The sequence below is a fragment of the Pristiophorus japonicus genome, chromosome 12, assembly GCF_044704955.1.
Source record: "Pristiophorus japonicus isolate sPriJap1 chromosome 12, sPriJap1.hap1, whole genome shotgun sequence".
Lineage (NCBI taxonomy): Eukaryota > Metazoa > Chordata > Chondrichthyes > Pristiophoridae > Pristiophorus > Pristiophorus japonicus.
Genome location: NC_091988.1, coordinates 26928699 through 26949367, shown reverse-complemented (window position 1 = coordinate 26949367; position 20669 = coordinate 26928699). Strand labels below are relative to the sequence as shown.

The 20669-nt window shown below is 43.8% G+C and overlaps 1 protein-coding gene and 1 long non-coding RNA gene across 12 annotated transcripts in view; both read right to left on the bottom strand.

Moving 5' to 3' along the window:
• The window catches only part of LOC139276702 (bis(5'-adenosyl)-triphosphatase-like), a 1572769-nt gene that overhangs the window by 925640 nt on the left and 626460 nt on the right, over nt 1–20669 (bottom strand). The window lies entirely within an intron of this gene.
• The window catches only part of LOC139276703 (uncharacterized), a 415095-nt gene that overhangs the window by 236773 nt on the left and 157653 nt on the right, over nt 1–20669 (bottom strand). The gene's annotated exons all lie outside the window — the stretch shown is intronic.

Genomic DNA, 20669 nt, shown 5'->3' with positions numbered 1-20669 from the left:
TTTTCTGTTAGTCAGCTAATCCTCTATCCATGCTAATATATTACCCCCAACCCCGTGAGCTCTTATCTTGTGCAGTAACCTTTTATGTCGCACCTTATCGAATGCCTTCTGGAAATCCAAATATACTGGTTCCTCTTTATCCACCCTGCTTGTTACATCCTCAAACACGATTTCCCTTTCATAAAACCATGCTGACTCTGCTTGATTGTATTATGATCTTCTAAATGTCCTGCTACTACTTCTTTAATAACGGACTCCATCATTTTCCCAATGACAGATGTTAGGCTAACTGATCTATAGTTTCCTGCTTTCTGTCTCCCTCCTTTCTTGAATAGGGGTGTTACAATTGTGGTTTTCCAATCCGCTGGGACCTCTCCAGAATCCAGGGAATTTTGGTGGATTACAACCAATGCATCCACTATCTCTGCAGCCACTTCTTTTAAGACCCTAGGATGCAGGCGATCAGGTCCAGGGGACTTGTCCACCTTTAGTCCCATTAGTTTGCCTAGTACTTTTTCTCTAGTGACAGTGATTGTTTTAAGATCCCCCCTCCCTATAGCGCTTTGATTATTGGGATGCTTTAGTGTCTTCTACCGTGAAGACCGATAAAAAAATATTTGTTCAAAGTTTCTACCAATTTCCTGTTTCCCATTATTAATACCCCAATCTCATCCTCTAAGGTACCAACATTTACTTTAGCTACTCTCTTCCTTTTTATATACCTCTCGAAGCTCTTACTGTCTGTTTTTAGATTTCTTGCTAGTTTACTATCATAATCTATCTTCTTTATTATTTTTTTTTAGTCATCCTTTGCTGGTTTCTAAAAATTTCCCAATTGTCTGGCCTACCACTAATCTTCGCAACATTGTATGCCTTTGTTTTCAATTTGATACCACCCCTAACTTCCTTAGCCACGGATGGTTCATCCTTCTCATACAGTCTTTCTTTCTCACTGGAATATATCTTTGATGAGAGTTATGAATATCTCCTTAAATGTCTGCCACTGCTTATCTACCTTCTTACCCTTTAATCTATTTTCCCACTCCACTTTAGCCAACTCTGTCTTTATACCTTTGTAATTGCATTTATTTACATTCAGGACACTAGTTTGAGATCCAAGTTTCTCCCCCGCAAACTGAAATTGAAATTCTAACATGCTACGATCACGCTTCCCTAGAGGATCCTTTACTATGAGATCATTAATTAATCCTATCTCATTACACATTACCAGATCTAAAATAGCCTGCTCCCTGGTTGGTTCCACATGTAGTGTTCTAAGACACCATCCCGAATACACTCTATGAACTCGTCCTCAAGGCTATCTTTGCCAATTTGATTAGTCCAATCACTACGAAGATTAAAATCGTCCATGATTATTGCAGTGCCTTTCTTACAAGCCCCCATTATTTCTTGATTTATACTCTGTGCTACAGTGTAGCGTCTGTTAGGGGGCATATCGATTACTTCCACCAGTGACTTCTTTCACTTATTATTTCTTATTTCCACCCAAACGGATTCGACATCTTGATCTTCTGAGCCAATATAATTTCTCACTACTGCACTGATCTCATCCTTTATTAACAGAGCTACCCCATTCCTTTTCCTTTCTGCCTATCTTTCCGAAATGTCAAATACCCCGTAGTATTCAGTTCCCAAGTTCACACGAGTGCTGTCAGACAAAATTTGACACTGAGCCAAATAAGGAGATATTAGGACAGGTGACCAAAAGTTTGGCCAAGCAGGTAGGATTTAAGGAGCGATTTAAAGGAGGAGAGAGCTGTGGAGAGGCGGAGAGGTTTCAGCAGGGAATTCCAGAGCTTAGGGCCATCAATGGTGGAGCGCTAATAGTTGGGAATGCGCAAGTGGTCAGAATTGAAGGAGCACAAAGATCGCAGAGGGTTTTAGGCATGGAGGAGCTGTCCAATCATCATTCATGCTCTCGTTTATGCTGACACATAATCCAGAGAGAGGAACCTTTGTGGATCACACCGCTAAAGACACGACACTGAACCCAACCAAACAGATCACCAAACGACCATCCATCTAACTTGCTTAAGTGGTACGATCAGAATTTTTTCCATTGCTCATTGCATTTGCAATTAAAGGCCAGATGCTGTGTTTTGACCCCCCAAAAAGTCTTTCTTTCATCAATTAATTGAGGAAGAACTGCAAATGGTGTTTGGATCTCCACACACAGAAAGCACTTGTGAATAGTTTTGCTCCACACTTGCACAATGTATGAATTTATATATTTGTATATACCTCCTTTGCATGCACAGTTGCATTTGCAAATTCAACTTTCTAGCTGCAGACTTTTCTTAATATCAGGAAGGTCCAAACAGGAATGCATTGCTCACCCTTACAAGTGGGCAGAGAGTCCAGTCGGAACATGCTTAGAAAAAAGGTGACACTTATTCTTGCTTCTGGCAGCATTACACCTCTGGTGATATTGGGGATGGCGGGGTGGGGGGGAACTACCTCTTAAACTAGGTCTCCGTGCCTCTGGAAGCACGAGTACCTCCTCATTTATTGCAGATTTTTATAGTACAGCGTTACAGCCAAAGGCGGTTGTAAAGTTTGTTATAAAATGTATCAGCCCCTAACTTGAAAAGTCTGGTGCCCTAACAGTTCAGCCACAGAGAGTCAAAACTGTTGAAAGGAAGAGAAGACTCCACAGTCAAGTGACCTGCATACCCAGCAAAAAAAGTAAATAAAAATGAGCAAATATAAATAGATACAACAAAAACTGCAGAAATACTTTTAACAAGGAAAGCAAAGAAGCTTCACATAATATTTCAATAATTTTAGGCTGCTTGCTAAAACATGTATTGCAAAGCTAAACCCAGATTAGATTTGCTTCAATTTTATATTAATTCTGGTAACTATAATTACCTCTGAAAATTTTATGTACACAATTTTTATGCTACGTACTCACCAATTACTGCTTTAATGAGAACTTATGGTACAGCACTTCCATGCTTGTCAACTTCAGCACAAAGTAATGTTGTGGCATGCAGCGAACCAAACAAAAAGCCTGTGTTTAAAATCTCTAATTTATCTGTCAATGGACTTTAATACAAGCTGTTGTTATTTGACCACCACAAAACATGCTCAAAAACTGCTGACATACTTTAAGTTTGAACTTGAGGACATAGGAATTGCTAGACGAAAAAAAACGAAGGTCCATCTAGTTCACCTTCTACTATCCTGGTGGTCGCAGTATGCGATATTGTTGACTAATCATAGCAATCAATCTGCAACAGACCCAGACAAGACACAAAGAAAACCTCAGTAGTGGAGAGCTTTGGGAACCACAGGTCCAAAGTCACCTGTTTCTCCCAGCACGAGAGACTTACCATTCATGTCTCAAATTATTCACATAGTGTATCCCAAAATTTAGTTTCTGAAAGACATCTATCTCATTTGCATTTGAATGAATCAATACTAACTGGTTCCATTATCTTCCTAGTGAGCCTGTTCCTGTGATTGATCACTCGCTCATTGAAATACTGTTTCGCAGATTCGTTTTGAATTTACCTCCCTTCAATTGCAGGCTGTGTCCTCTGGTTCGACAGCTTTGGACAAGGTGAAATAGCTTGCCGTGGTCTAAATTATCTAGTCCCTTTAGAATCCTAAAAACAGCAATTATATCACCCCTTAACCTCTTTTCCACTGAGAACATGAGCAATTTACATAATAGCTTCAATAATCCAATCCTTCCATTCCCTCAATCATGCTCATTGCTCCCTTCTGTATTCTTTCAATAGCTGTAAAATCCATTTTGGACTCCGACATCCAGAACTGTACACGGTATTGTAAGTGTCCCATCAATGATTTATAAAGTGTCAGGATTATCTCCCTATTTTGGCTCAATATTGATCTTTTAATACATTCCAACATCTAATTTGAATTACTCACCGCCAACGAGCATCGTTCAGATAGCTTCTATTTATTGTCAATAAGGAACCCCAGATCTCTTTCATTTCCCATGCACATTATCTTTCCATTTAAGTAATAGACTCTTCCTGTATGTTTTGTCCCCAGGCGAAGCACTTTGCATTTCTCTACACTGAATACTCATCATCATAGGCGGTCCCTCGAACGAGGATGACTTGCTTTCACGAGTTCACATTTGTTTCAATGAAGGACCCGATGTTCCAGTCCTGAACTTTAATTGAGGGGGTGTAAGGTGCCTGTGCGTGAATTTTTTTAACGTGCGGTGACCGTTGCACACTAGCCACCACACGAGCTTGACAGAGCTAGGCCTTCACCCAGTGGCAAGGGTTAACCAGGACGACTGGAGACCTGCTCTGCTGCATGGACCTAGCGCGCACACATATCGCAGTGTGGGCTGGCCCGTGCTGCCCCTGGGCCCTCGGCTCTTCTGGGCCAGGTACCCTCATTTGCCACACCTCCGCCACAATCTCTCGTCGCTTCTCCGCCACAAACATTCACTGCATCTCCGCCACGATCTCTTGGCACTCCTCCGCCAAACATTCATCTCCCCCCGCCACGATCCCTCGCCGCTCCTACGCCACAAACTCTCGCCGCTCATCCGCTCCGACCTTCCCACCCTACCACCTCCCTGCCTAATTCTCAAGTATAATCAAATCCCCCCGCAGTTTATCCTGTTCGACTTTGTAGTTTAACAGCTTCATCAGCATTGTATCATCTGCACATTTAGTCACTGTGCTTATGATTCCTTAGTCCAGATCATTTATGAAGATATTAAACAAAGGATGTCTCGAAACAGATCCCTGTAGAACCCCCATTGCTAACATTCTCCCAAGCTGATGACAATCTCTGTACCACTACCCTGTGGCCCCTATCAAGCTCCTTTAATACACACCTCAAATAAACCAGTAAGTTAGATGGGCAAGACTTCCACTTCTTGAACTTATTGGCCATCTTTTTGATTTTATTTCTATACAGATGTTCCATGATTTTATATTTAATAAGGGCATCCATAATTCTACCCACAATGGATGTCAAACTCACTGATGTAGTTTCCTGCGTCACTTTTATTACATTTTTCAAATAGGATTAACATCTGAATTTCTACAGTCCCCGGCACCACTCCAGTATTCAGTGCTTTCTGGAAGATTTTTTGCCAGAGTTCCTGCAATAAGCATGTGCTTATGGAGGGAGTCACAGCACGCAGGGAAGTTCTCTTCCCTTTCAATAGGCGGAAGAGACCTTCCCAGGAGACCAACACAGCCTGGTTGCACATTGTACAGGAGGGTACAAGCAGGGATGTTGTATCAGTAGATCACAAAATGTTACTGCAAAGCCACACTCAACCACATCCTGCTGTGCCACTCATCACATCCCCATCACTCTGCCTTCCCGACCCTACTCCTGCACATCCTCACTCACACCAACTTACCTTGGACCTCCACCCATCCCTCTCTATCTACATTATCACATCCCCATCTCAGTTGCAATGAATGGTGAGGGTACCGTCCGCAATGCTGATGATTGTGAATGGAATGGCTTGGACATTGTAGGGATGCATTATGGTGTTGATGTGGTTGATACCAACCTGGCATATCATGTGACAGCCAGGGTGAGCAGCATCAAGTGAAGTAAAAGTGGCCATGGTGAGGCCATCCCTGGCGTCCTGGGCAGCAATGTGGTCAGGTGCTGATGCCCTCTGCCCTATGCAGCATCAGGTGATTATGGAGAAGTTTGGTGTAATTGTTGGTGATGCTGGTTTATCTGGTGATGCTGGTGTTGGGGCAGATCGTGATCAGATTCTGAGGATGAAGATAAGAGAGTATAAAGTGCACCTATGCTGATGGAATAGATGGCAGGTGAAGTAGAGATGACAGAAGTGATCTGTCAATGGTGGGAGAGGCAATGAGGTCAGACTGCATGGAGACTTGTATAAAGACTTGCAGCATCCTGAATCTGTAGTGGAAATGCAATTTAGAGATGCTAATGCTTAAGGGAAGATATCTGAATCAGCTGGGAGCTTTGAGTTGACATTTGAAGCTGTCGACTCATCAGCTGATTCAATGGCCGCTGACCTCCTGTTTCGGCTTCATGGACGAGGTCTAAGCATTGCGAGAAACCCGTGTGAGATCTGTGCAAGTTAAAAAGCTGGGAAAAATGCATTGTTAAGTGGCTGTAAACAAGCCACTAATAATTTGAATTGGGTCCCCCACCACTGCCTGTCAGGTCTGCTCAGCACTGGCAGACCTGACATCGGGAAATGCATGTGTGCAGGTTTTAATAGCGCATTCCAGACCCACTGCGAATCATTTTAAATTTCACAGCTGGCCCGCCACCAATCGGGCACTGAGCGCCGGCAAAATCGCGGCCATAATTGTCCCAGTCAATTTCTGGCAAGTTGAAATGACCAACTAGAATAGTTGGTCCCTTATCAGTTGCTGTTCTAGTCTCATCCCAGAGTTCCAGATCAAGGCTTCCACCCTGGTCTGGGTGGTCTATGGAAATATTTTACCTCAGTACCAACTATTAATTCTATCCAAAGTGATTCTGTGTCTGCCCTATCCATTCTTATAGCCTCACTCACTTGTGTCTTGATACTGGAGTTTATATACACTGCCACAATGCCTCCTTTTCCGCAAATACGGTCTCATCTAAACAATTTGTATCCTTCCAAACATGTATCTCAATGATTAGAATCATTTCACCATGTTTCTGTGATACTAATAATGTTCAATCTATCAAGACTTTCAAGATCGCACATAGATACATAGGTGCAGGAGAAGGCCAATCGGCCCTTCGAGCCTGTACCATCATTCAGTATGATCATGGCTGATCATGCAACTTCAGTACCCCATTCCTGCTTTCTCTCCATACCCCTTGATCCCTTTAGCCATAAGGGCCACATCTAACTCCCTTTTGAATATATCTAATGAACTGGCCTCAACAACTTTCTGTGGTAGAGAATTTCGCAGGTTTACAATTCTCTGAGTGAAGAAGTTTCTCCTCATCTCAGTCCTAAATGGCTTACCCCTTATCCTTAAGACTGTGATCCCTGGTTCTGGACTTCCCCAACATCGGGAACATTCTTCCTGCATCTAACCTGTCCAGTCCCATCAGAATTTTATATGTTTCTATGGGATCCCCTCTCATCCTTCTAAACTCCAGTGAATACAGGCCCAGTCGACCCAGTCTCTCCTCATATGTCAGTCCTGCCATCCCGGGAATCAGTCTGGTGAACCTTCGCTACACTTCCTCAATAGCAAGAATGTCCTTCCACAGAATAGGAGACCAAAACTGTACACAATATTCAAGGTGCGGCCTCACCAAGGCCCTGTATAACTGCAATAAGACCTCCCTGCTCCTATACTCAATTCCTCTCGCTATGAAGGCCAACATGCCATTTGCCTTCTTCACCACCTGCTGTACCTGCATGCTAACTTTCAATGACTGATGTACCATGACACCCAGGTCTCGTTGCACCTCCCCTTTTCCTAATCTGTCACCATTCAGATAATATTCTGCCTTCCTGTTTTTGCCACCAAAGTGGATAACCTCACATTTATCTACATTATACTGCATCTGCCATGCATTTACCCACTCACCTAACCTGTCCAAGTCACCCTGCAGCCTCTTAGCATCCTCCTCACAGCTCACACTGCCACCCAGCTTAGTGTCATCTGCAAACTTGGAGATATTACATTCAATTCCTTTGAATAAATCATTAATGTATATTGTAAATAGCTGGGGTCCCAGCATTGAACCTTGCGGTATCCCACTAGTCACTGCCTGCCATTCTGAAAAGGATCCGTTTATTCCTACTCATTGCTTCCTGTCTGCCAACCAGTTCTCTATCCACGTCAATACCTTACCCCCAATACCATGTGCTTTAATTTTGTGTCTGTCTTCACGGAAGAAGTCAAAAAAACTTCCTGGAAATAGTGGAGAACCAAGGATCTAGCGAGAATGAGGAACTGAAATAAATTAGTATGAGTAAAAAAAAGTACTGGAGAAATTAATGGGACTGAAAGCCATTAAATCCCCTGGACCTAATGGCCTACATCCTCAGGTTTTGAAAGATAGATAGATCGAAAGATAGAGATAGTGGATGCATTGCTTGTCATCTTCCAAAATTCCATAGATTCTAGAACAGTTCTCGCAGATTGGAAGGTAGCTAATGTAACCCCGGTATTTAAGAAAGGAGGAAGAGAGAAAACAAGGAACAACAGACCAGTTAGCCTGACATCAGTTGTAGAGAAAATGCTAGAATCTATTATTAAGGAAATGGTAACAGGGCACTTAAAAAATAATAGGATTGGTCAGATTCAACACGGATTTATGAAAGAGAAATCATGTTTGAAAAATATGTTTGACAAATATGGACCTGGGGGTACTTGTGCATGAAACACAAAAGGATAGTATGCTGGTACAGCAAGTGATCAGGATGGCCAATGGTATCTTGGCCTTTATTGCAAAGGGGATGGAGTATAAAAGCAGGGAAGTCTTGCTACAGCTATACAAGGTTTTGGTGAGGCCACACCTGGAATACTGCGTGCAGTTTTGGTTTCCATAGTTATGAAAGGATATACTTGCTTTGGAGACAATTCAGAGAAGGTTCACTAGGTTGATTCCGGGGATGAGGGGGTTGACTTATGAGGAAAGGTTGAGCCTCTACTAATTTGAGTTCAGAAGAATGAGAAGTGATTTTATCAAAACGTACAAGACTATGAAGGGGCTTGACAAAGTGGATGCAGAGAGTATGTTTCCAATGATGGGGGAGACTAGAATTAGAGGGCATGATCTTAGAAAAAGGGGCCGCCCATTTAAAACAGAGATGAGGAGAAATTTCTTCTCTCAGAGGGTTGTAAATCTGCGGAATTCGCTGCCTCTGGGAGCTGTTGAAGCTGGGACATTGAATAAATTTAAGACAGAAATAGACAGTTTCTTAAACGATAAGGGGATAAGGGGTTATGGGGAGCCGGCGGGGAAGTGGAGCTGAGTCCATGATCAGATCAGCCATGATCGTATTGAATGGTGGAGCCGCCTCGAGGGGCAGTATGGCCTACTCCTGTTCCTATTTCTCCTGTTCTTATGTTAAGAGTTTTTTGAGGTTGTAACTAGTAGAATAGATAAGGGGGAACCAGTGGATGTGGTGGCACACAACACATTATGAAGCAAAATTAGTGCTCATGGGATTGGGGATTATATTCCAGCATGGATTGAGGATTGGTTAACTGACAGAAAAGAGAGAGCAGGAATAAACAGTAATTTTTGGGTTGGCAGGCTATAACTAGAATGGTGCCACAAGGATCAATGCTTGGGCCTCAGCTATTCACAATCTATATCAATGATTTGGATGAGGGGACCAAATATAAAATATCCAAGTTTGCAGATGATACAAAGCTAGGTGGGAATGTAAGTTGTGAGGAGGATATAGACAGGCTAAGTGACTGGGCAAGAACATGACAAATGGAATATAATGTGGATAAATGTGAAGTTATCCACTTTGGAAGGAAGAATAGAAAAGCTGAGTATTTTTTTAAATGGTGAGAGATTGGGAAATGTTGGTGTTCAGAGGGATCTGGGTGTCTTTGTACATGAATCACTGAAAGTTAACATGCAGGTACAGCAAGCAATTAAGAAATCAAATGGTATGTTGGCTTTTATTAAAAGAGGGTTTGAGTATAAGAGTAAAGACATCTTACTGCAATTATATAGGGCCCTGGTGAGACCGCACTTGGAGTATTGTGTACAGTTTTAGTCTCCTTACCTAAGGAAGGATATACTTGCCATAGAGAGAGTGCAACGAAGGTTCACTAGACTGATTCCTGGGATGGGGGAATTGTGGTATAAGGAGAAAGTGAGTAGACTAGGCCTATATTCTCTCGAGTTTAGAAAAATGAGAGGTGATCTCATTGAAACACAAAATTCTTAAAGGGCATGACAGGGTTGATGCAGGGAGAATGTTTCCTCTGGCTGGGTAGTCTAGAACCAGGGATCATAGTCTCAGAATAAGGGGTCGGCCATTTAGGACTGATGAGAAGAAACTTCTTCACTCAGAGGACGGTGAATCTTTGGAATTCTCTACCCTAGAAAGCTGTGGAGGCTCAGTCTTTGAGTATATTCAAGACAGACATCGATAGATTTTTGAATATTAAGGGAATGAAGGGATATGGAGACAATGCAGGAAAGTGGAGTTTAGGTAGAATGTCAGCCATGATCTTATTGAATGACAGAGCAGGCTCAAGGGGCTGAATGGCCTACTCCTGCTCCTAATTCTTATATTCTTATGTTCTAATAAGGATCCATGTTTATCACATCAGTTTATTTCATGTTGCCTACTTGATTCTTGCTGCATAATTTGTTCAATTCACAACACTGACTTGCTTTCAAATTTTACATTTCATTTACAGCATCAATGAAGCCAGTGTTAGCCATCAGTTAGAAAACTGTAAAAAAAAAGTGAATAATTTTGTAGTAACATTTAGGCTAAGACATTGCAACACTAAGTGGCAAGGGCCCAATAGTAAATCTTAATTGCCTCATGATTTTTTTCTATTATTGCACAGTCAGAATATTGCTTAAAAAAGTATCAACCTCTCGATATTGGTTTATAATCTAAACTGATGTCAATTTCAGTAGCCATTATAGATATCACTTCCTGCAGCTGTGATTGTGTTAATGAACCAGCTACAATTCTCAATTCTAAGATATAAGGCTCTATTTTCCTCTTTGCCGATTTTTGGTACCCAGGAGGATGTACGGACGAATTTTTTTGTGCCCGATTGCGGCGGAAAAAAAATACAACTTTCACCAAAGTAAAATGTAATTTTGGCACTGCAGTACCCAAAGTTAAACCTGGGGGTGGAGCTTCAAGTGTTCCCTGAAAAGTCAGTGAGCATGCACCAGGAAAAAAAACCTTTTTCCATGTGATGAATGTGTCCGCACATCCACGGTGAACTTCCTGGTCTGGATCAAGAGCTTGTGAGAACACATTGGGATCGGAGCTGGAGCTGGATCTGGACATTTGAATTTTAGTTGCAAAAGATGGATCCAATGGAAGGGGAAGGAGAAGAACAAGGAAGAGGTGAAGGGCCAAGAGATTTCTAGCAGAATAAATTGAGTCCCTGGTGGACATCATTGAGAGGAGCTGGGATGTGCTTGAGAACAAAGTAAGTGTAAAGTCCTGTCCCCTCAGTACAGATTCACACGAGGCATGTAGTGAAGTCAAGGTCACTCTGGACCTGCACCTTTATTTCACAGCTCTGGAATGCTGCACTTGCCCGAGACCTGTGCTTATATACCTGTCTCTTGCAAGTGCACCCCTGGTGGTAAGGTATGCTGTTGGTTACAGGTCATATCTTATTACAGTCATGTATAGCATGTTAGAATACAGTTATATATAATAATGTAAGATACATGACATCACCCTCCCCCAAGGTCTTATTGTCTTTATAGGTTCAGTCTTTCAGGTGGTCTACGCTCTCGCGTGGAGCGTCTGAGTTGTGGTTCAGTTGTTTGCCTTGGTGTCTGTTTTTCTTTGGGTGTGGTTGCTGGTATCTCGCCTGGGCTGTCTGTTTCGATTGGTGTGATTGTTGTTGACTCGCCTGGGCTGTCTGTTGGGATTGCCCTTTCCTCAGGTTGTTCGCTCTGTCTGTCCACCAGGTGTGGTGCGAGTTCCACATTGTAGTCTGCCTCTGGTTCCGCAGTGTTGTTCGTAAATCTGCTTTTGACTTGGTCTACATGCCTCCGGCAGGTTTTGTCATTGTCCATTTGGACTACCAGTAGCCTGTTTCCTTCCTTGCCCGTTACTGTCCCTGCAAGCTATTTGGGACCCCTGCCATAGTTTAGTACAAACACTTTGTCCCCTATCTCATTCCATCTCCCCCTCGAATTTCTGTCATGGTACTCAGTCAGCTTACGGCGCTTTGCCTCAACGATTTCGTGCATGTCTGGGAGGATTAATGAGAGCCTTGTTTTTAAAGTCCTTTTCATCAACAGTTGTGCGGGGGGGGGGGATCCCAGTCAATGAGTGTGGACGAGATCTATATGCCAGTAGCAGTTGCGACAGGCGACCCTGCAGCGTGGGACCTTGGATTTTAAGCATGCCTTGTTTAATGATTTGCACTGCTCTCTCCGCCTGGCCCTTGGAGGCCGGCTTGAACGGTGCCGTCTTGACGTGATTTATGCCGTGGTCATTTATAAAGTCTTGGAATTCTGTGCTGATGAAGCACGGACCACTGTTACTGAACAATATGTCAGGGATTCCGTGCGTTGCAAACATGGTTGCGAGGCTCTCCACAGTGGTGGAGGTTGTGCTCGAGTTTAAAATAGTGCATTCGATCCACTTTGAAAATGCACCGACAACTACGAGGAACATTTTGCCCATGAATGGGGCCGCATAGTCTACGTGGACCCGCGACCACGGTTTGGTAGGCCAGGGTCAGGGGCTCAGTGGAGCCTCCCTGGGGGCATTGCTGAGTTGGGCACAAATGGTGCACCTTCGGACGCAGAGCTCCAAGTCCGCGTCAATACCAGGCCACCAGATGTGGGATCTGGCTATGGCCTTCATGAGAACGATCCCCGGGTGCTCGCGGTGGAGCTCCCGGACAAATGCCTCTCTGCCTCGCAGAGCATGACTACTCGGCTGCCCCACATCAGGCAGTCTGCTTGTAGTGATAGCTCATGCATGCGCCTGTGAAAGGGTTTTAATTCCTCGGGGCAGGCATCGCGAGCCTCTGCCCAGTCACCGGTTAGGACACATCTTTTTACTAAGGATAACGTGGGGTCGCTGGCCGTCCAGGATCTGATTTGGCGCGCCGTCATGGGCGAACCTGTGGATTCAAAGGCATTGATTGCCATGACTATCTCACAGTCCTGTTCGTCAGACCCTTCCGTGGTCGCCAGGGGTAGCCTGCTGAGCGCGTCGGCACAGTTGTCTGTGCCTGGTCTGTGCCTTATTGTATAGTCGTAGGACGCCAGCATGAGTGCCCACTGTTGAATTCGCGCCGAGGCGTTGGCGTTTATTGCCTTGCTCTCGGATAGGAGGGACGTGAGGGGCTTGTGGTCGGTTTCTAACGCGAACTTGACCCCGAAAAGGTATTGGTGCATCTTTTTGACAGCGTACACGCACGCGAGCGCTTCCTTCTCTACCATTCCGTACCCGCGCTCCGCCCGCGAAAGTGACCTGGAGGCATAAGCTATGGGTTGTAATTTGCCCGCACTATTGACATGTTGCAAAATGCACCCGACCCCATACGCTGACGCATCGCATGTGAGAACTAGCTTTTTACCTGGATCAAAGAAAGTCAAAACACTGTTGGAACACAGAAGGTTGCGTGCCTTATTGAAGGCGTGTTCCTGGGCGTCTCCCCAAAACCAATCGCACCCCTTCCTGAGTAGCACGCGGAGAGACTCCAGCAGCGTGCTTAAGTTCTGCATAAAGTTCCCAAAGTAATTGAGTAGCCCGAGAAAGGCACGCAGTTCTGAGACATTCCGGAGTCTGGGTGCCAGGCGAATTGCTTCTGTTTTGGACTCTGTTGGGCTGATTCCATCAGCGGCAATTCTTCTGCCCAAAAATTCAACCTCGGGTGCAAGAAACAGGCACTTGGATTTCTTGACTCGTAGGCCTACCCGATCCAACCGCTTTAGTACTTCCTCCAAATTACGGAGATGGGAGTCGGTGTCCCTGCCCGTGATAAGTATGTCGTCTTGAAATACAACCGTCCCCGGTATGGACTTGAGCAGACTCTCCATGTTGCGCTGGAATTTGGCAGTTGCCGACCTGATGCTGAATGGGCATCGATTGTACATGAAAAGGCCTCGATGTGTGTTGATGGTGGTGAGTAGCTTGGATTCCTCGGTCAATTCTTGCGTCATATACGCAGATGTGAGGTCTAATTTTGAGAAAAGTTTACCTCCAGCCAATGTGGCAAATAAGTCCTCCGCTCTGGGCAGCGGGTACTGGTCCTGTAGGGAGACTCTGTTTATGGTAAATTTGTAGTCCCCACAGATTCGTATGGATCCATCAGGCTTCATGACTGGGACGATGGGACTTGCCCAGTCGCTAAATTCCACAGGTGATATAATGCCTTCCCGCAGAAGCCTGTCTAGTTTTTGTTCAATCTTTTCCCTCATCACATAGGGTACAGCTCTGGCCTTGTGATGGACCGGTCTAGCATCCTGTGTGATGTAGATTTTGACTTTGGCCCCTTTGAAAGTGCCCACACCTGGCTGAAAGAGATGTTCAAATCGCTTTATAACTGTTGAGCAGGAGGTCCGTTCCTCTAATGACATGGCATGGACATCATCCCATTTCCAGTTTAGTTTTGCCAGCCAGCTTCTCCCCAGCAGTGCTGGGGGGTCTCCAGGGACAATCCACAGGGGAAGTCGGTTCACTGTCCCTTTGTGTGACAGAGAGCATGGCGCTGCCGAGGACTGGTACGATTTCTTTGGTATAGGTCCTTAGTTTGGTGTCGATCCTTGTGAGTTTTGGTCTGTCTCTTTTATGCGGCCACAGTTTCTCAAATTGTTGAGCGCCCATGAGAGATTGACTCGCTCCCGTATCCAGCTCCATGTTGACAGATATCCCGTTGAGTAGGACCCTCATCATTATAGGAGGCATCCTGTTGTAGGAGCAGTGGCCATTGATCGTGTTGACCTGCTGTACATCGGTGTCCCGGGTACTGTCCCCATCATCTTCTGGTCCGCTTTCCAACTCATCCGATTCGTGTACCAGCCGAGCTGCGGTTTTTTTTGCACATACGGGCCAAATGTCTTGTATATTCACAATTTCTGCAAACAGCCTGTCCCCACACCTCCAGCACAGACCTGTTCCATTGTTCAAAGTGTTCCCAAAGAATGAGCTGCGTCTGGCTGATCTCTCTTGAGCTTCTCTCAGTTTGTAGTTGATTGCTCACATTGTACTTTTCATCTGATCCGTTGTTCGCCATTCTGAGGATTCTGTAATCCCGTAACTCGTCGCCACTGTAAAGTCCTGTCCCCTCAGTTCAGATTCACACGAGGCATGTCGTGAAGTCAAGGTCACTCTGGACCTGCACCTTTATTTCACAGCTCTGGAATGCTGCACTTGCCTGAGACCTGTCCTTATATACCTGTCTCTTGCAAGTGCACCCCTGGTGGTCAGGAATGCTGGTGGTTACAGGTCATATCTTATTACAGTCATGTATAGCATGTTAGGATACAGTTATATATAATAATGTAAGAATGACAGGAAGAATGGGACAAAAGAAACTGAAACCTTCTCTATGAGCAAAACTTTGAGACCAAGTTGCAGAAAAGTTTAATGCAATGGCCATGACCCCGAGGAGCAGCACGTAGATCAAAAAGAAGTGGCAGGACCTTGGCCAAGCAGTTACTGTAAGTAATATTTTTATTTATGCACTGTAATTACATTTGTAAATGTGACTCATATGTGTGTGGGGCCACCACAGCAGAAAAGTTCTCTTAGAAAGTTCTATTTTCATCTTTGCAGAGGAAGGTGTCACAGATCAACCAGGAAAGGTCAAAAACTGGAGGAGGTGAGCCAAGTAGGCTGCAACTAACAGCCATGGAACAGAGGATTGCTGATATGATTTAAATCTCACAAGAGAAGATCAACTGCTAATGTGGACTCTGGGCCCAGCTTACTGAGGGCAAGTCCTGCAAATTGCAGAGTCTGGGTTGGTGTCGTGTTCTTTGAAAAGAGCCTGCGCAATATGACCCGCGTACTCATGTTACCTTGCCCCCTCTGCCACCTCCCCTGCTGCTCACCAAATATCTGCTCTGTTATGTTTTGCAGATGATGCGCAACAGGAAGAGACAGAAGCTGAAGCAGAAGATCAGGAAGCAGTTAGTCCAGATATTCTTCATCAACTTTAGGACGAGAATGAGCTGGACAATGAAGGGCAACAGGAAGACCCCAATACAGAGATGTTTACATTGGAATTGGAGCCGGTGAATCCCCTGAGGATGCCAAGCCCTTTACTGAGCGATGCAACCAACATGACATTTCATGAGGTACAGTCTGAGGCTGCGTGTCCCAGTGGGTTGCAGCAAGCCACTATGTGTCATTATGTGCGACATGTTGTACTGACGCTCTGACTCAGTGCGGGGATTACGCAGGAGGGTTATAAGCCTGTACCCTTTGACCCTGAGCAACCAGCTGTGCCCTTCTGGCAGCTCCTGAAACATCATAGATATAACGCTCTCACATAGGATGAAAGTATTATGGATGCTACCTGTCGATTTGGCATCCACTGCCATGATCCGATGCATATTGTCGCAGACGAGCTGCACATTTTGGGAGTGAAACCCTTTCCTGTTGTGATAAGCCTCAGAGTCGTCCAAAGGTGCTCTGAAGGCGATGTGAGTACAGTCGATTGCACCCTATACCTTTGGGAAGCCATCAATTCTGGAGAACCCCACAGCTCTGTCTCACATTGCCTGCGTGGTCATAGGGAAATTGATGAACTGGTCCCTTTTGGCATACAGTGCAGCAGTCACCTGTCGAATACAGCAATGTTTGGCGTGCTGCGAGATGCAGCACATGTCCCCAGTTGCTGCTTGAAATGAGCCAGAAGCATAGAAGGCAAGTGCTGCAGTGACCTTCACTTCCACAGTTAGGGCAGTCCTCCTGCCACTTCTTGGCTGTATGACTGCCCTGACTAGATGGCAGATCTCAGTTTTGACCTCCTTTCTAAATCACAGTCTGCGATGCAGTCTACCTCACTCAGATGTATGAGCACCTGTCCCTGTAGATTCGATCAGGGCATGGCCTCTTCCCCATTCAAGACTGAGCAATCAGGTTTCTGCAATGGTGGAGTCGTATTATCCGTTGCCTCTGCATGAGGCATAGTAATATTTGCACCCATAATTATTATTCTTAATTTTGTTATTCTTGTTATTGTGCGACAGTACTTACTGAAGCACAGCACACGCACCTTTGCTGGGTGGCGCCCTAGCAGAATGGATCACACCCTGATCTACGCACATGCGCAACACTAAGCTCTGTCTCTAAGGTGATAGGACGCACAATGATTTATGGCACTAAGAACTTGTGCCGAAATGCGTATGTTTGCTGCTGTGTTGTGCCATCTCTGATGCACAGTTCAGAGTGCATGCCGGCAGGATTGCTCCCTCGGCCGGACAGAAACATGAGCTCGGCATTTGTATGCCACCATCCGCCCCCCCGACCCACCTCCCCCCGCCGGGCTTCTTCACAAGCTGAACCTGGGGGAGGCGGTGGGGGTTGGAATCCAAGCGCTGAGCTCCTGTGCTTGTGTCCAGCCAAGGGAGCCATCCCGCCAGCACTCCTCGGACCCGTGCCTGGAGCCCTGTAAGCAGAGATTCTGTGTGGTGGGGTGGAGTCGCAATTTGTCTTCTCACATAACATGGAAAAAATTAAATTTCTAACATTCTGTGGGAAAAATTAACTTTCCGAGTTCCCTCTGCAAAAATCATCAGGAATTTAACTGTTTTCTTCCCTCACTCCAAAAACTCAGAAATATACTAAGCGCTGATTAAGTTAAGGTAGGGTTTTTCTGATCGATACCTCAGGCCTCTGTGCGCCATCCTGAAAAAAATCGGTGTTGACGAAAATCGGTTAAATGGCCAAAAGGGACCAAAACGGCGCGAAAATCAGTTTTCAACCAGACCTGCGCCAAAAAATCTGGCGTACAAAAAAATCCAGCGCTGACAATTCAAACTTTGAGGAAAGTTGCAAAATCAAGATTGCTCAAAAAAAATCAGCGGACGCCAAAAAACCGGCACTTGATGGTGGCGAAAATAAAGCCCAGAGGTTTTCACCTAATACTTTGCATGGTGTGAACCTGGAACTTGTGCCATTGCTACAACATGGGGATTTCATATGTACTTTCAGATGTCCATGCATTAACTCTGCATTATTTAATCTGCTGAAGGATAAAGCTGTATTATGTGACAGTTCTTGTTGCCTTTGTGTCTAACTGCGCCTTTTCAATTCTCTCCAATGCAGTCCATTAAACTTTTCTGATTGAAGCAAAATCAATACTCACTTTATACAGAAGCGAATTTAAAAAACAAACAATCCAGCAATTAATTATTTTTGAATCACTGATGCACTTTCACAAATAAAAATGAAAAGAGACAGACACAATTGGCTTGAATAATAAATCATGGTTATGCATGAAGACTGAATTTATCTCAACAAAGCACCATACCTGATCATAATAACAGGCCTTTGTTATGAAACTAATTTTCAAATGAAATGTTTAAAAAAAACGGTATTGCTAAACAAAGGCAATGGATGAACCACACCTGAGGCTAAAAGGTGAAGTGCCACCTATACAAGAGATTATTCTGCAAACTGAAGTGAAAGGATTCTCAATAATTGTCGGAGTGAGATGTTTATTATCATGTGCTTGGTTTCAAATCTTCCTTTCTTTTCTTTCCTGGCCTTCAAGCCAGTTGATAAAGTATAATCTTTCAAATGAAATGAAAGAAAGCTGCACTACAGGCTGCATCAAAAATGTTCAATCCATGACAGATTAATTCAGTTCCTCACACGGAATAACAAGACCATGCAAGTTTTCCTACAACCCTAAACAGGTTAAGATGCTCAACTTGGAAACATATTCCTTTGGCAGTCAACAGAATGACAGTTAGAGTCATTCAACTTAAGTGTAGAATCAATACTCAAGAAATGCAGATTGAATGGAGCTGGGGTGAAGGAAATGTTTAATGGGATGGGAACAATATCTTCATTCTGCTCCAAATTACAGTGTAAATCAGTCCTTAAACTGTCAAAAATATCTTCTTTAAGCCAAGCATCTTTAAAACCATATATTTGTATTTTTCACAGTCAGTTTAAAGATTTGCTAACAAGACATTGTTGTCCCATGAATATATCCTGTTTAAATAACCCAATCTATATAGATTGGCTTATTTACCATCAAGTCAGATTGTAAATTTATGATATTGCAACTCAGCTCATTACTTTCGGAACACAAAATGCTGATGTAAATTTATTCTGTTTTACGGTCACTGCCAGGTTTGAACCTCTGTCTTGTTACACTCTTATATAATCATGCAGATCAAAAGAGAAAGATTTAGAAGTTTCCTTGTAAGTGCACTAATGAGTCACTAATATGCTACAAGTATGTTCTTTAATACTTTTAAGGTTCCACTGCAGTTCATTTCAAATTCTGGCATTAGACTTGGTGTTGAAAAGTGTGGATCAAACTTGCAACCCAGTGCATGTCAATTGACTAACAATAGGCCATACAAATGATCCTGCAAACCATTGAATAGCATCCGCTGAATTGGATGATAAACAGGGTATTTGCCACACAGCAACAGGGGCTAACAATAGCACAAGTTAGACAGGAGCACCCAACAATTTCAAGCAGAAAGAACCCACATAAAATGTACCAATACAAAAAGTTCAATCATCCAAGAAGTTTTCAAACATTTATATACAATGTTTAAACTTGCCAATTCGTTTATGGTATTAAGGGATATGGAGCCAAAGCGGGTGGATGGAGTTAGGATGCAGATCAGTCATGATCTCATTGAATAGTGGATTAGGCTCGAGTGGCTAAATGGCCTACTCCTGTTCCTATTGTGTCAACAGCCAACATATTTGTGGGGCACATTTAGGATATGTCACACATAGCCATGTGACTTCATTGCTAAAGGATATGAAGCCAGGTCAATTAATGACAAGTATCTACTTTAAAACATTTTTTTACCGTGTGATGAGTTCAAGCTGGCTGTACTGAATCAGCTAAAACAGTTTAGACAAACGCAATAACCTGAACCTGGTTTGCTGGTCTGCATTTCGGTGGATTAAAGCCAGACATAGGTAATAAGAACCATTCAGTTTAATGATGCACAATTGCTTTCTCCTCAGGGTATATTTAGAGTAGAACATAAGGTGTGTTCATTAACCTCGAATGATGCCCTGAATCCTTAACAGTTTCACCTTATAGAAGGGGAATCACCAAGAATACAGGCAGAGTTTACTGTGCATCACAACTGGTTAGATTTATTTTTATCTCCTATTTCGGCATGACAACCGGTCAGCTTATTTCTATGGTAGGGACTGTGGAAAGCCAGTTGCAGTTAAAAAGGAGTGCATTTTGGGCCAGATAAAGCATTCTGCATTGCTTCAGGGGACAGACTTGTCTCAATAATTAAAATAAAACATATATACATAGTTAGCAGAAATGATCTGGTGAAATAATAAACTGAGAATTATATTACACGACACTGGTCTTTGCATACACTATTTAACCATATTGTTGAGTAGGGAATAACTTAATATAGTTAGCATAATGATAAAAGTGAATAGCATTTTATGAGTTAATATTGCAAGATATTACAGCACATTGGACCCAAGTTTCCACATGATTTGCGCCTGATTTTTAGGAGCAACTGGTGGAGAACGGACTATCTTAGAAATCGCAATTCTCCACATTTTTTTTTCTGCAGTTCTAGTCAGGTAGAACAGTTCTACTTTGGAACAGAATTTTTTCTTCAAAAGGGGGCGTGTCCGGCCACTGACGCCTGATTTGAAAGTTTCCACAGTGAAAACGTACTCCAAACTAACTTAGAATGGAGCCAGTGAAGATTTTTGTAGAACTGAAAAAACCTTGTCTACACATTAAAAAATCAGGCGCAGGTTACAAATTAGGCGTCCAGAACGAGGTCGGGGGGGAGGGGGGGAGGAAGGGAAGTCA